This window comes from Scaptodrosophila lebanonensis, unplaced genomic scaffold, assembly GCF_003285725.1.
Source record: "Scaptodrosophila lebanonensis strain 11010-0011.00,11010-0021.00 unplaced genomic scaffold, SlebRS2 tig00000001-arrow-pilon, whole genome shotgun sequence".
Lineage (NCBI taxonomy): Eukaryota > Metazoa > Arthropoda > Insecta > Diptera > Drosophilidae > Scaptodrosophila > Scaptodrosophila lebanonensis.
In genome coordinates this window covers 30,332,139-30,346,293 of record NW_022060529.1, presented here as the reverse complement: position 1 = coordinate 30,346,293, position 14,155 = coordinate 30,332,139, and positions in this window count along the sequence as shown.

Genomic DNA, 14,155 nt, shown 5'->3' with positions numbered 1-14,155 from the left:
TGGCTTATAATTGAACATTTACATAGGAATTGCGTCTGTGTGAGTGTATGTATGCCTATGCGCATCTATTCGTGTCTGTGTAAACATGTTAGCAGTCAACCAAACTGCAACATCAACAACAGCCGCGGGCAGCGCTTGAGCAGCGCTGCAGCAGCAAATATATTTATGGCTATAACTTCTTGTTAAATCGGTCTATCATAGTGAAACTGGCATACGGACACATTATAACAAACTGAAGGTATTTGGAAAATTTGAGTTCGAAATTCCAACGAAAACTGCTTACTCGGATTTTTATACTCTGTACATACTTGAAAATGTACAAGAGTATATTAGGTTTGCAGGAGCTGAAAATGTAACAGGCAGAAGGAGGCGTGGCAGACCACACAAAGTATATATATTCTTGATCAGAATGACGAGACGAGTCGATCTAGCCCTGTCTGTCTGTCTGTCCGTCTGTCCGTATGAACACCTGGATCTCAGAGACTATAAGAGGTAGAGACACCAAACTTTGCACAAAGATCCGTTATGTATATACGCTGTGCAAGTTTGTTTTATTTTTTTCATTTTCCCCCCACTTCCCCCCTATGAGGATTTTCCCGATTTTCCATTCGTATAATCGCCTATATCTCGGAGATTATGAGACCTACGGACACCAAATTTTAGTCCCAGATGCAAATTTTGCAAATATTCAGTTAGTTATTATGTGTCCGTATGCCTAGTTTAATTATGATAGACCTATTTAACAAGAAGTTATAGCCATAAATATATTTGCTGCTGCAGCGCTGCTCAAGCGCTGCCCGCGGCTGTTGTTGATGTTGCTGTTTGGTTGACTGCTAACATGTCTACACAGACACGAATATACAAGCATATACATACATACACTCACAGTTCAAATATTTTTTTTGTAATTCTCTTACTTTTTTTAATTTCTATAATAATTCTAAACATATGTACAGAGTATTTCAAAGTCGGGACACCCGACTTTAGCTTTTTTATTTGTTAAAATTGGTCTTGGAGTTTGAATTATTGAGGTTTTTATATTTCTTCACTATTTTTCAAATGGAAAGTTTGTGTTATTAATGTTGTCCGATCGATTTCAAATTTGGTATCCGTAATCAACATAACTATATCTACAAGTTGGCATTCAACGATTTTCGAAATATAGAAATATGTTTTTATTTACCAAATGCCGCAACAATAAATATCAAAGAACGCAAAATATCAAACAGTTGGGGACATCACAAAAACACACTTACACAGTGTTACATATTCCAATTTCGTGCGTGTTCGTATTGACTCAATAAAGCACGAAAAGACACGAACGGGAAAATGCGCAAAAATAAAACAATAAGAACACGACCAAAATATAATTTTTATTTTTATTTATTTATAAAAGAGAAGGTTAACAATTAATTATTAACCTACGTATGCCTAGTTTAATTATGATAGACCGATTTAACAAGAAGTTATAGCCATAAATATATTTGCTGCTGCAGCGCTGCTCAAGCGCTGCCCGCGGCTGTTGTTGATGTTGCTGTTTGGTTGACTGCTAACATGTCTACACAGACACGAATATACAAGCATATACATACATACACTCACAGTTCAAATATTTTTTTTGTAATTCTCTTACTTTTTTTAATTTCTATAATAATTCTAAACATATGTACAGAGTATTTCAAAGTCGGGACACCCGACTTTAGCTTTTTTATTTGTTAAAATTGGTCTTGGAGTTTGAATTATTGAGGTTTTTATATTTCTTCACTATTTTTCAAATGGAAAGTTTGTGTTATTAATGTTGTCCGATCGATTTCAAATTTGGTATCCGTAATCAACATAACTATATCTACAAATTGGCATTCAACGATTTTCGAAATATAGAAATATGTTTTTATTTACCAAATGCCGCAACAATAAATATCAAAGAACGCAAAATATCAAACAGTTGGGGACATCACAAAAACACACTTACACAGTGTTACATATTCCAATTTCGTGCGTGTTCGTATTGACTCAATAAAGCACGAAAAGACACGAACGGGAAAATGCGCAAAAATAAAACAATAAGAACACGACCAAAATATAATTTTTATTTTTATTTATTTATAAAAGAGAAGGTTAACAATTAATTATTAACCTACTTAAATTTGGAGCACTACTGCCAGGGCTTTCAGCTCGCGTATGTATGATTTTTATCATATTTCGGAATAAATGCCTATATTTGTGAGGAATTCTGTTATTGATTGTATGTTGTCTATTGTTGGTGATCTTAGAGCGGTTTCTGGTGTAATGTTCATTTGGGATCTGTAAGGTGTCAGGTTTGGACAGTTTGTAATGATGTGTTGTGCAGTGATGGTGTACTTGTAGTTGTTGCAGAATTTGCAGATTGGAGGATCCTGTTTTGGAGTAGATGTCTATGAGTGAGAGCAGTGTGTCCGAGACGAAGTCGGGTAAAAGGTCGCATTGGCGTAATTTTGGCTTCAGGTGGGTATGAAGTGTATAATCCCGTTTGGTTGTATTTTTTGTAGTGGTGAGTGACATTTGCCCAATTGGACAAGTGTTTTAAATTTATATGGTTGGAGATGAGACGTAAAAGGTCGGCTTTTTCTGCTATGTTTGTCAGTGGTGTTGCATCCAAGGTAGCTAGTTTAGCGATTTTGTCAGCAAATTCGTTTCCTGGAATGCCCACGTGACTTGGTATCCACATAAGTTTAATGTTTTCTGTTTGGGCCAGAGCATCTCGGATTTGGGATATAATTATGTGGGTATTATTAGGATTTTTTATTGCTGATATAGAGGATTTTCTATGTGGACGTTTTTTGGTAGAAGCGTGTTTTACAGCAAGGAGTATTGCGTAGGCTTCAGCTGTGTATATGGAACAATTGCTGCTTATGCAGCCAGAATCCAGAACTTCGTTATTATTGTTTACCACAGCATAAGCCGTATTGGTAGATGTCTTTGAGCCGTCTGTATACAGGAATGTTGCATTTTTCTCATCTTTAACCGCTTCATTGAATAAAACACGTAGATGGTGGGGATTGGTGTTGTTTTTGTTATAAATTTCGAGGTCCGAAATAAATGCCTTTGTATTGATGTACCAGGGAGGAGTTCTACTTGATTGGATAAGTGTAGGGGTTATATGAAACCCCAATTCCTTAGCTTGTTGGATACATTTGAATATAGAGGAGAGCTTTTTAGGCTGCCTTTTCCTCTTAAGTGCTGCTTTGACGATGTGTATGACATGCTTATTGGCGTTGAGAGTTATTCTTGGTATGAGTCTAAGGGTTGCTTTAGAAACTGTTTCCTCCAAGGTAGGGAGACCCGCCTCTGTTAGCACCATGTCGGTTGGAGAGGTCGGGAAAGCGCGGATGCTCCGTTTTACTGCAGTGTGGTAAGGGGGGCCTATGTTCCTTAAATTGATTTTGCAAAAGTGCCCGTAGATAAATAGCCCATAGTCTATTTTTGAGAGCATGAGAACCTGAATGATATTGATCATAGTGTTTCTGTGTGTGTGAGATCTTTGAATGGTTAGATATTTAATTATGTTCAATCTGGCAGCTAGGCTTTTCCTAATATAGTTACAATGCTCCTTAAAATTAAGTTTATTGTCAAATATTATTCCTTAGATAATTTACATAATGAATAGTAGTATTATTTAAATTAATTTCTAGGGGTTGACAATTGTGTTTTTTGCGTATACAAGTATGTAGCATTTTACATTTATCAGGCAGGCTCCCGAGGTTTGAGACCAAATATTTACTACTTCTAGAATGTGCGTAAATATAGCATTTACAGTCCTTATATTCTTAAGTTTGGTAAAAATCTGAACATCGTCTACAAATATAATGTGTTCCATGTGATTGAAGCGATTAAGGATACCAAAGATCCCGTCAAAAGCTAATATAAATAGGGTTACCGAGAGTGGGGAGCCCTGGGGGATCCCGTTGTGTAAGGCGAATATATTTGAGTAGGAGTTGTGAATGCGGACGGAGAATTTACGATTTGTTAAAAATGACTTTACAATATTGCACATTTTGGTTCCAATTTTTATTTTTGATAGTTGGTTTAAGACCATGTGTATGCCTATTCTATCAAAAGCCTTCTCGAAATCAAGACTGAAACATGGTTACGTGAGGCTAGTGCTGTAGTTGAAAAGTGTTCGAAAGGAGGGCGTCAAGGGTACTATGGTGTTTCTTAAAACCGAATTGAAGCTCACTAAGGGCTCGCTTACTGGTAGCATACCACATTATGCGTTTTGCGATGATTTTTTCGAAAATTTTTCCTAAGCAAGGTAGGAGAGATATTGGACGATAGCTGTTGAGATCTGCAATGAAACGGGAATGGAAGTTGTTATTATGGGAGTAATTGGACCAAAATACCGCGAACGAGTTGGCAATTTCCACTTGGTCATAAATAGGGCCGTTTCGGCTGGATATGTGGTTGATGTTTGGCTTTGTAAAAGTACCGCAGAATTTTTTTATGTCTGTCCATGCTGTTTAGGAGGTGATGACGGGTGGATGCTTTCAGTTATATTTTTGAAGCTGGCGGCTTTGCTTTCGCGGCATTTGTTGCGGAAAATTGCTTAAGCCTTTTTGTAGCCAATGATATTTTCGAATGTTTGGTGGTATTTGTAGGTGAGCCAAGCTCTTTGTTTAATAGACCTTAGCCGATAAAGTTCTATACAAGTTGCTTACAAGTATAGATGTTGGGTAGGTTGTGAAAATAGTGGGTATAAGCATTTGAGGTGAATGCGATGGAATTGTGCATTAAATGGGTTTCTTGCAAAGCTATTTAATCTGGGTTTTGTTCTTTTTTAAGCACCTGAAAATCTAATAAATTGTTTAGTAAGCCATTAATATTCCATTGCAGAATTGAAAGTTTCATTGCGTTTAGAAGATTGGTTTTGTTTATGTTTAGCTTAGTTTGGATTGCAGGTGCGAGAGGAGAGAAAAAGCGAAATTTGTTCCTCTCCGGGCAAGCGATACATGCTCAGCACGATGACGAAATCATTTCGAACGGCATGTCCCGCTACGCGAGAGGAGGAGATTACATGTAAGCTTTTGTTATTCGGAGGTATCGTCGTCTTCGCTGATTATCGATTATCATATCAGTCGAAGAGAGAACACTGGTGTGGGAGGGGAGAGGGTGGTTCTCCATGTATTGGGAGTGGATGTTTAGGTCGGGTGAAGGGAGAGAATATGTTGGTATATTAGTAGATTCTATGTTATCTAAATCTGTTTTGTGTTTTTTATTGGTTATTACGCTAGCAGCGTTTGGAGTGTCGTTTGGTTTTTTTAAGTAACATTTTTGGTTGTTGTTTTTGATATTTTGTTTTACCGTTGTGGTGTTTTGTAGATTTTGTTACAGTCTGCGCGGAGAGAACTGTATCATTACTTGTTTGCTTTTCTAGTATTTGCCTTTGTAGGTGGGTAGACTCGTTGGTGACATCAGCATAGGTGTAGTATGCGCTTATGTCGTGAGTGCACTGTATCCAGTGCCCGTCAAATATATACACCAGCAACACTTTGTCGCTGCATAAACATAACTCAAACAGCGACACTTTCAAGTGCAATGACTTGAACGTAGCTGGCGCAATTAGCCGCGTCAGCATTCTTGACCGCTCATGAGACATATATGCATACCACTGTCTTATGTTATATATAAGCATATATACATAAGGCTGCTCTGCCGCTGACTTCTGCTGAAGCGACGCAGCGACGCAGTTTTTAGGCAAAGCACATTTTATACATTTCAATAAATAAAGATTTATCAAGCGATTTGGACGTGCCTTTTGTTTCCTGGTGTTCGGGAGTGAAACCTAAAAAAGCGGTTTTACTACATAGGAGAGTGTAGGGGATTTGACCTGTGGGCGGCTTAACGCGGTTACTTTTTGTGCAGCTTCTTTATAAGTGCATTTAGTTTGGCATTGTATTTTTAGTATTTCTTTTTGTTGAATAAATTTTGGGCATTTGTTACTTGAAGCGGGGTGATCTTCGTTGCAGTTGGCGCATTGGGTACGGGTAAATCCATTTTCCTGTTGCGGGAGGATACAATAAACGCATATGGCTGGTTTGGAGCACCTCTTGGTAGTGTGCCCAAAGAGTTGGCAATTCTTGCATCTCATGGGGTTGGGGGTATATGGTTTAACTTTTGTTTTCTGCCAGGTATTATCCATGGATTCTGGGAGATGGTATAAATCAAATGTCATCAGAACCACTCCTGTGGGTTTTGGTTTTCCATCGACGATTTTGGTAAATTTATAAACACTTGAGACTCCCTGGGACTTCAGTTCACTTACAATTCCTTCTTCGAAAACATTGATAAGACATGGGGCATAGACCGTGCCTTTGGTAGTGTTTAATGTTTTGCGAAGGCTGCATTTGATTTTGCATATTCCTACTAGCTCAGTAGTTGATAAAAATTTATTGGCAGCTGTTGAGTCTTTAGTGAGGATTAGGATTCGGCCGTCTCTAAGACTGGTGATCTTTATTGTGTCTTTGCTGATTAGTTGTATGGCATGGTGGACCGCAAAGCAAGAGTATTCGTTGAGAGGCTTTGCCGCGTCGGCAGCAGAGACAACAACGTATTTTGGATTAGGTAGTTGGAGCACGGGAAGACCGGGGTATGACACTAATGGTTTGTGGAACGACTTAATTTTCTTATTTTGTGGGGGGTCGGCTAGCATAGCGAACCGATTGTCCTCCAGGCTAGCTTGCCCTGGGGGCATATTATCACTTTCTATTGAGAGCACGGACACCAAATGCCCTCCCAGATGCCTTATGAGAATACGCAGAAAATGTGTATTTTGGAATTTCCCTCTCTCCTCCGAAAATCGCGATTTTCTCTAACTCCCGTAATTCTTGGAATTTCGATCTAAAATTTTGTAAATACCCAGTTAGTAATTATGTGTCCGTACGCTAAGTTTTATCATGATAGACTGATTTAACAAGAACTTATAGCCATAAATATATTTGCTGCTGCAGCGCTGCTCAAGCGCTGCCCGCGGCTGTAGTTAATGTTGCTGTTTGGTTGACTGCTAACATGTTTACTCAGACACGAATATACGAGCATATACATACATACACTCACAATTATACACCCTTTACGTGAGTTCAAATACCAAAAAGAGGTAAAATCGATGATCTTTTTTTTTTATTCTCTTACTTTTTTAATTTCTATAATTATTCTAAACATACATATGTACATAGTATTTCAGTATTTTCAGTATTTACACCGATACTATTGATATGGATACATCGAAGTTTGAATGCCATAAACAGAATATCTAAATAATAACATCTTATAATTTATTGAGATCAATTAGTACAAATCATATACAAACAAGTATGTATGTGCATAAAATGTGAAGCAGAATATGCCTAGCTCCGTTATTCAGTTTCTGCGTGACTATAGTTTACTCAGTCGTTGCCTAGCGACGGTAACTGTAAACTTTTGGCATTTTGCCTGTGCAATAAAAAGGCGTTGATGATCAAAAAATGTGAACGAAAGAATAAGAGCTTACCAATGACTTGCAGTTGTCGTTGTTGCTTTTCGTTTTAAAACTTTAATTTATGATTTAAAACCATAGAAAACTATTTATTACAATTAAACAGCAGGGTTCGATGGTCCACTAATTTTAAAAAACCGAGTATGCATATTTTTTTTGCATTCTTTTATAAATTATAAGAACCAAATTTGAACTTGGTTGGTGGCAAAATGCGGATTTTTCAAACATACTTTGGAGACCGTTTTCCCCTCTTTGGCGTTCGAATTTTCCAAAATAGTGCTCGCCTACACCATAAAAGACATCTTATGTCCAAATTTCAGTTTCCTAGCTCTTACCGTTTCGGCTGTGCGTTGATTGCACATAGCTTTTCGTGTCCCGATTTTTCCACAGGAAAATCCCTATAATTCTGGCTCCAGGAAAAATATCGAAAACCCAGTTATTCAGTTTTACTTGTATTCTTTATGAGAGTGTACAAACTAAGTTTGAAGTAAATGAAAATTGTATATTTTTCATACAAACGTTGGAGCCCGTTTTCCACCCCTTTCCAAAATCCCTTCTACGGCACTTCACTATGAGAGAGATCTTGTGTCCAGATTTCAGCTTTCTAGCTCTTACCGTTTGGGCTGTGCGTTGATTGCCAATCAGTCAGGACAAACTGTTATATATATATAGAAAAGGTGCAACTCAACTTAATTGGTTGCAACCGGCTTTCTTTGCATGATCTGGCTGATCATTTTGGTTAATCTGGTTGATCATTTTGACGCCCCCGGGTGGACTCATCGTTGCGACTTCGTTGGACTGGACATTGGGTCTACAGTCATCGCTGCCATATCGTTGTTGTAGAGGTTTGAAGCACACAGGTGGCGATGCATTGCCCTATTCCATAGGGAAGCGGCCAAATCTGTATGATTGGACTTGGCACGTACTTGTATGTACATTGCATTTTGTATTGTTTTTTCGGCTATTAGTTCAATAGTAACTTCGTATACAAGTATGTATATGCATATAAATTAAAGAATCCAACAAAACTATTGGCGAGAAGAAATACCTTCCTTTTTATTTAAATTAAAAAAGATTATGCTATTTTAATTTATATTAATTTGTTTTTTTTTAAGATATTTGAGATCCTTTTTTTAGAAATAAAATCATGCTAAATATCATAATATAAAAATAAATATATGTATACATATGTTTTGTTTTCATTCTGTACCTCTTTATTTAAAATACCTACATACATATACACATGTCTGCGCATAATTGCAAACAACACATGCACGCACAAATACATATGTAAATATGTATATACATGCATTTTTTATACGATCATACTCGGGTAGAACTCGCGCAATACTTGAGACATACTCGGGTAAAACCTGCGCAATACTCGAGTAATACCCGAGTATAATTCGCGCAATACCCAAACAATACTCGAGCAATAACGGCACTATACTCGTTCGATCAAACGCTCATTCTGCAAAGTCTAGTTTGTTTCGATCAGGACCCAGTCATCTTAAACGAAGTGACCGAGCCTGAACTGTTTGAAAGCAAACCAATCAAGGCTGGTACTCGTTCGCAACGAACAGAATACTCGAAGTGACAGAGCCTGAACTGTTTGAAAGCAAACCAATAAAGACCGGTGCTTGTTCGCAAAAATAGAAAGATTGCTCATTCAAGTTCGATCATAAGAAAAATGCTGAGAGTACTCAACTCGTTCGAGCTCGTTTGCAGCCAAGCAAAGATCTGATTTGATTGAATTTTCAGCAAGGGTGGACGAACATACTCGTTGCAGTTCTGTGATGAGTGCATGCGTTGAATGCTTTCGCAGGACTGGGCCGAAATTTAAATGTTGACATTCGATTTGTGGTTACCATATACCATATATATATGTACATACAGTAAACCGTTTGCATAAATAAAGTTGAATGTACATATGTATTTGTGGGTACATGCGTGCATAATTTCATTTGGTCGTACATACAAGCATATATGAAGTTAGTGAACTCTACGGTACCTACACATTTCTCTGACACATCTGACACTGAAAAAATTCTCCTATTTGACCAACTCTGAGTACCATCTTTTTCCAAACATGATTTGATTTTCATAACTTATGTTATTCTCTTGGACCATACTGACTATTTAATAGGCTACTGTTTGACTTTTGTGATAACATGAACTTTGATGACATTTACTCAAAACCCACCGTAGACGAGCAGCTCCAACTGTTTAATGATAACGTTCAGCACCTGTTTAATACTTTTTTGCCGTTGCGGCAAAAAGTAATCAACCCTGAAAAACATGAATGGTTTAATAGGGATATCGAATGTGCAATGAAATGCAGGGACAACTTATATATTTGCCAACATACATACATATATACATTTGTGCTTGTAAATATAACTGCTGTACTTTGGACATTTGCTATACCAAAGTACCGCAAGAATGTGAAAGCGCCAAAAGTTAGAGTTCAGTGCACCTTTACGCTCTCTTCGTTATTGCAGCACTGGTCTAGCAACTGCAAGCTAGAGTCAATATCGCTTGCTTGTTGCGGCGCTAATTTCTAATTGTTTTTTAGCGCTGCTTGCGTTGCTTGCAAGTTCAGCCGTTGACGTGCGACGCTCAGCTATTGTCGACGTCATTTCGTTTCCCTTACGCACATATTATTGTTGCGTGGGTTCGCTGTTATCGTGCAGCTTGCAGCATCAATTCTAACAACTGCGCGTCTCTCGTCGCTGTTAACATAGTTGCGTACATACATAGGTATTATACGTGCGTATAGTGCTGGCCACAATTGTAGTAGTACAAAGTTTAACTTTTGCGCCTGAGCTTTCTTGCCAATAGTATACATTTTTCTGTATATATTTCTCTGGACTAAGTCCAATTATATATTTATAAAAAATTCCGTGCAAAATGCCACTTAGCCAATTGAGTCAGTTGAAATGGAGTGCCGGCAATTTTGACCAGATATATTGACAGAGCGTTCAATCTACAGGAAGAGTTGGATCAAATTAGCCTGTTGTATAATTGCACATATACAAAGCAATCGCGTCTATATGAGTGTATGAATGCCTATGGGCATCTATTCGTGTCTGTGTAAACATGTTTGCAGTCAACCAAACAGCAACATCAACAACAGCGCTTGAACAGCGCTTGGGCAGCGCTTCAGCAGTAAATATATTTATGGCTATAACTTCCTGTTAAATCAGTCTATCATAATGAAACTTGGCATACGGACACATAATCACTAACGGGGGGTATTTCCCAAATTTGAGTTCAAAATTCCAAGCATTACGAGAGTTACGATTTGTGTTGGAGAGGGGGAGGGAGGGAAATTCCAAAATACGCATTTTCTGCACATAAGGCATTTTGGACTACAATTTGGTGTTACTAGGTCCTTTAGTCTCCGAGATATAGGAGATTATATGAATGGAAAATAGGGAAAACTCCTGTTGGAGCACCCTACTTAGCTTCTAATCCTTTTCTTTGCGCTCTCTATCGCGCCCTTTACGGCGCTCTCTGTGGCGCTCTCTTTGTGCATTCCTTTTCTTATGCCGGCCCGCTGACTTGTAGCGGCAGCAGGAAAATCACTTGTCTTGCAATATCGGCACTGTGAACCTCGCTTGTACAATTTTCCAAGCCATTAAAGCCATATTAATAATCGAAAGATTTCCGCGTGTCTTCAATTAATACTATAACTAGTTAAATATAGTTTGTTGCAATCGCTAAAAAGCTAGCGATTTTTCATTGGCGCCCGAGCAGGGACATCGGTTTTCTTAAGATTTTTTTCTCGTTCGTTTGCGGGCTTTGTGGCTTGGTTTTGTGCGCGGTCGTGTGAAAACTACTCGGTTGTTTGAGGCTGGTGTCGATTGGATACCATCCTGCTACATTTATTTTATTTGGAGCTTGGTGCCTTGGTGTTCTGGATACCATCAACCACAACTGCTCGTTTGGACTGTGGAGCTGCTGTCTGCCCTACTTGTGGTACTATCGTTTGGCTTGGCTAATGGGTCATCGTCGCTCGGAATCCAGGGATGTTTCGGTGGACTCGTTTGAGAGTTTACAGGTATTCTGTGCCAACAATTGAGCATAAAGCTCTAAGAAGTTTAATTGCTGCAAATTTGTGCAAGCGAAAGGTGAAACCTATTCACATACGTACATACATATGTATATATAGTACGTGTATGCTTATGCGGACTCAATTTTTGGCACTTAAATTATTTGTGCAACCACATTACATACACAAATACATATACATACGCACATACACCACACCTTGCATAAATTAACAAATTATACACCCTCATAAACATACATAACTACTAACAAACCTCGAGGCAAAACAAACCACAACAATTAAAAAAGAGCTTTTAAGCTGACTCTTAACATCGAAAACAAATATTCTGAAGTTATTTTTATTTATATTGTGTTGGTTACTTCGGTAGATGTTTGTTGCATCAGCTGCATACATACATACAAACATAGCTTTGTTGTTGCTTGCGCCGCTAGCGTAGCAAAAGAATTTTGTCGCTTTCTCTTTTGTGCGCGCCCTTTTTCGGCTACACTTGTCGCTGGGCCAACGAACTTCCCCCCGCTACCCGTTTGGATTAGCGTTGCCTACAAGCGTGCTTGCGGTAATCGACGCCTATTTTCTGAGTACAGCTGAGATTGCTTGCAGATTTCGTTGTTGTTTGTGCGGTCGCTTGGACTGCTACTTTGCTTGCGTGCATACTGTATTGAGTGCGTTCGTAATCTGTGTGCATTTCAGCAAGAGACCAACTGTTTTAGAGCGTTGTTATTTGCGAGGGCTGTTAGGAAAGTTCGGCTTTCATTTTCTTTGATTTGCAACTTGCTTAGAGTTTATTTTGGTTATACTCTACCATGTCGGAATCTGAAAAGCAACAAGTAGTGGCTAAATCTAGTTCTAAACTAGTAGATTGCAGAAATTTGATAAGGTTAGCGCTGATATTGCTCGTATGAGAACAGCATTTCAGTTAAAGACAATTTCGTTTGAACAAACAGAACTCGAGTGTCGTCTCGAGCTGTTAGAAGATTACATAAAGAAAGCTATGGCGCTTCAGGCAGATTTGGATAGTCTCAATCCAAGTAACGATAGTAGAGGGCCACTTGAGGATTTGTGCATTTCAACTAAGGCGTTGTATGTGAAGGCAACGAAACAAAAAGTTGAAAGTCAGACTTCTCATGACTGTTCTATGATGGCCAGTCAACGCTCCCAGTTACCCAAAATGCGGCTACCTACATTCAGTGGAAAGCATGCCGAATTTAAGAATTTTATGTGCTTATTTGAAAGCCTATTTCATGACGATCCTTCGTTGACCAACGTCGAGAAGTTTAATCATTTGGTGTCGTGCTTGTCAGGTGAGGCTCTAGGAGTTGTGAAACCGTTTCAGTTAACGGACTGCAATTACTCGAAAGCCATTGCTAGCCTCAAGTCTGTGTACGACAACAAATGTTTGATATTTTGATATGACCATACCTAATGCGTCTACTTTGTGGTCCATCATTCACACTGTTTCTGCCATTTATGCGTCTTTAACTTCGTTGGGAAGTGAAAAGGACATCTCAAACGCAATGATCATAGATATGGTTATGGCCAAAGTTGATCATGTAACCAAATCTCGTTTTGAGGAACAGATCGACTATGACAAGTTGCCTTCTTGGGCTGAAGAGACAACTCGGGTTAAAAATAAACCGCGAGCCGAACCTGCAAGAAACGGTAAAGCTTCGTTTTCTTGCACAAAGGGTCCTTCAAAGCCTTCAAACCCGATCTCGAAGTGCACATACTGTAGTTCTGTGGAACACAATATTTATACTTGCCCTTCTTTCGGATCTATTCCCGTTATGCAGCGATTTGAGTTCGCCAAGACTCAAAAAAAGTGCCTCAATTGCTTGAATGTGGGTCATGTAGTTTCCAGTTGCAAAGCTTCCAAGTGTCGGGTGTGTTCAAAACCACACCACTCGTTGTTGCACAGATACTCTGTCTGCCAAACTCACCCGTTCTACAAGCGGTCGCACCTCCAGAAGCATATTTAGGCCACGTTTTAAGTGCCGACCAAGTTATTCTTGCCACAGCATTGGTGAATATTAGAGATAGATTCGGCCAATACCATTCTGCACGTGTGTTTTTGACGGCGGCTCACAGTTGAATCTCATGACTGAGAACCTTGCGCAGTGCTTGCGACTAAAGCGTGAAGACACGGCAGTGAATATTGCAATGGCAGGTGGGACCACAACTGATAGTAAGCACAAGGTGTGTGCTGCTATTCAATCTCGTTTGAATGCACACAACTTTGCCACTGATTTTTGGGTTCTTAAATCCATATCCACTTGTCAACCTTGTAACTTTTTGCCCACAACGAGCTGGAAAATACCCGAAAATCTCGAGCTGGCTGACCCAGAGTTTTACAAACCAGCCAAGGTTGACATTCTTCTAGGCGCTGAATTCTTTTACAGCTTGTTGTGTGTTGGGCAAATCGAGCTCAATTCTGGTCTTCCATTGTTGCAGAAGACCTTGCTGGGATGGGTTGTTGCTGGTAGGTACACATGTTGCCGCTCAAGTTAGTGATTGTTCTCTCGACACATTAGTTCAACGCTTTTGGGAACTCGATCGGAGCCCAAATGAGTCGAAGG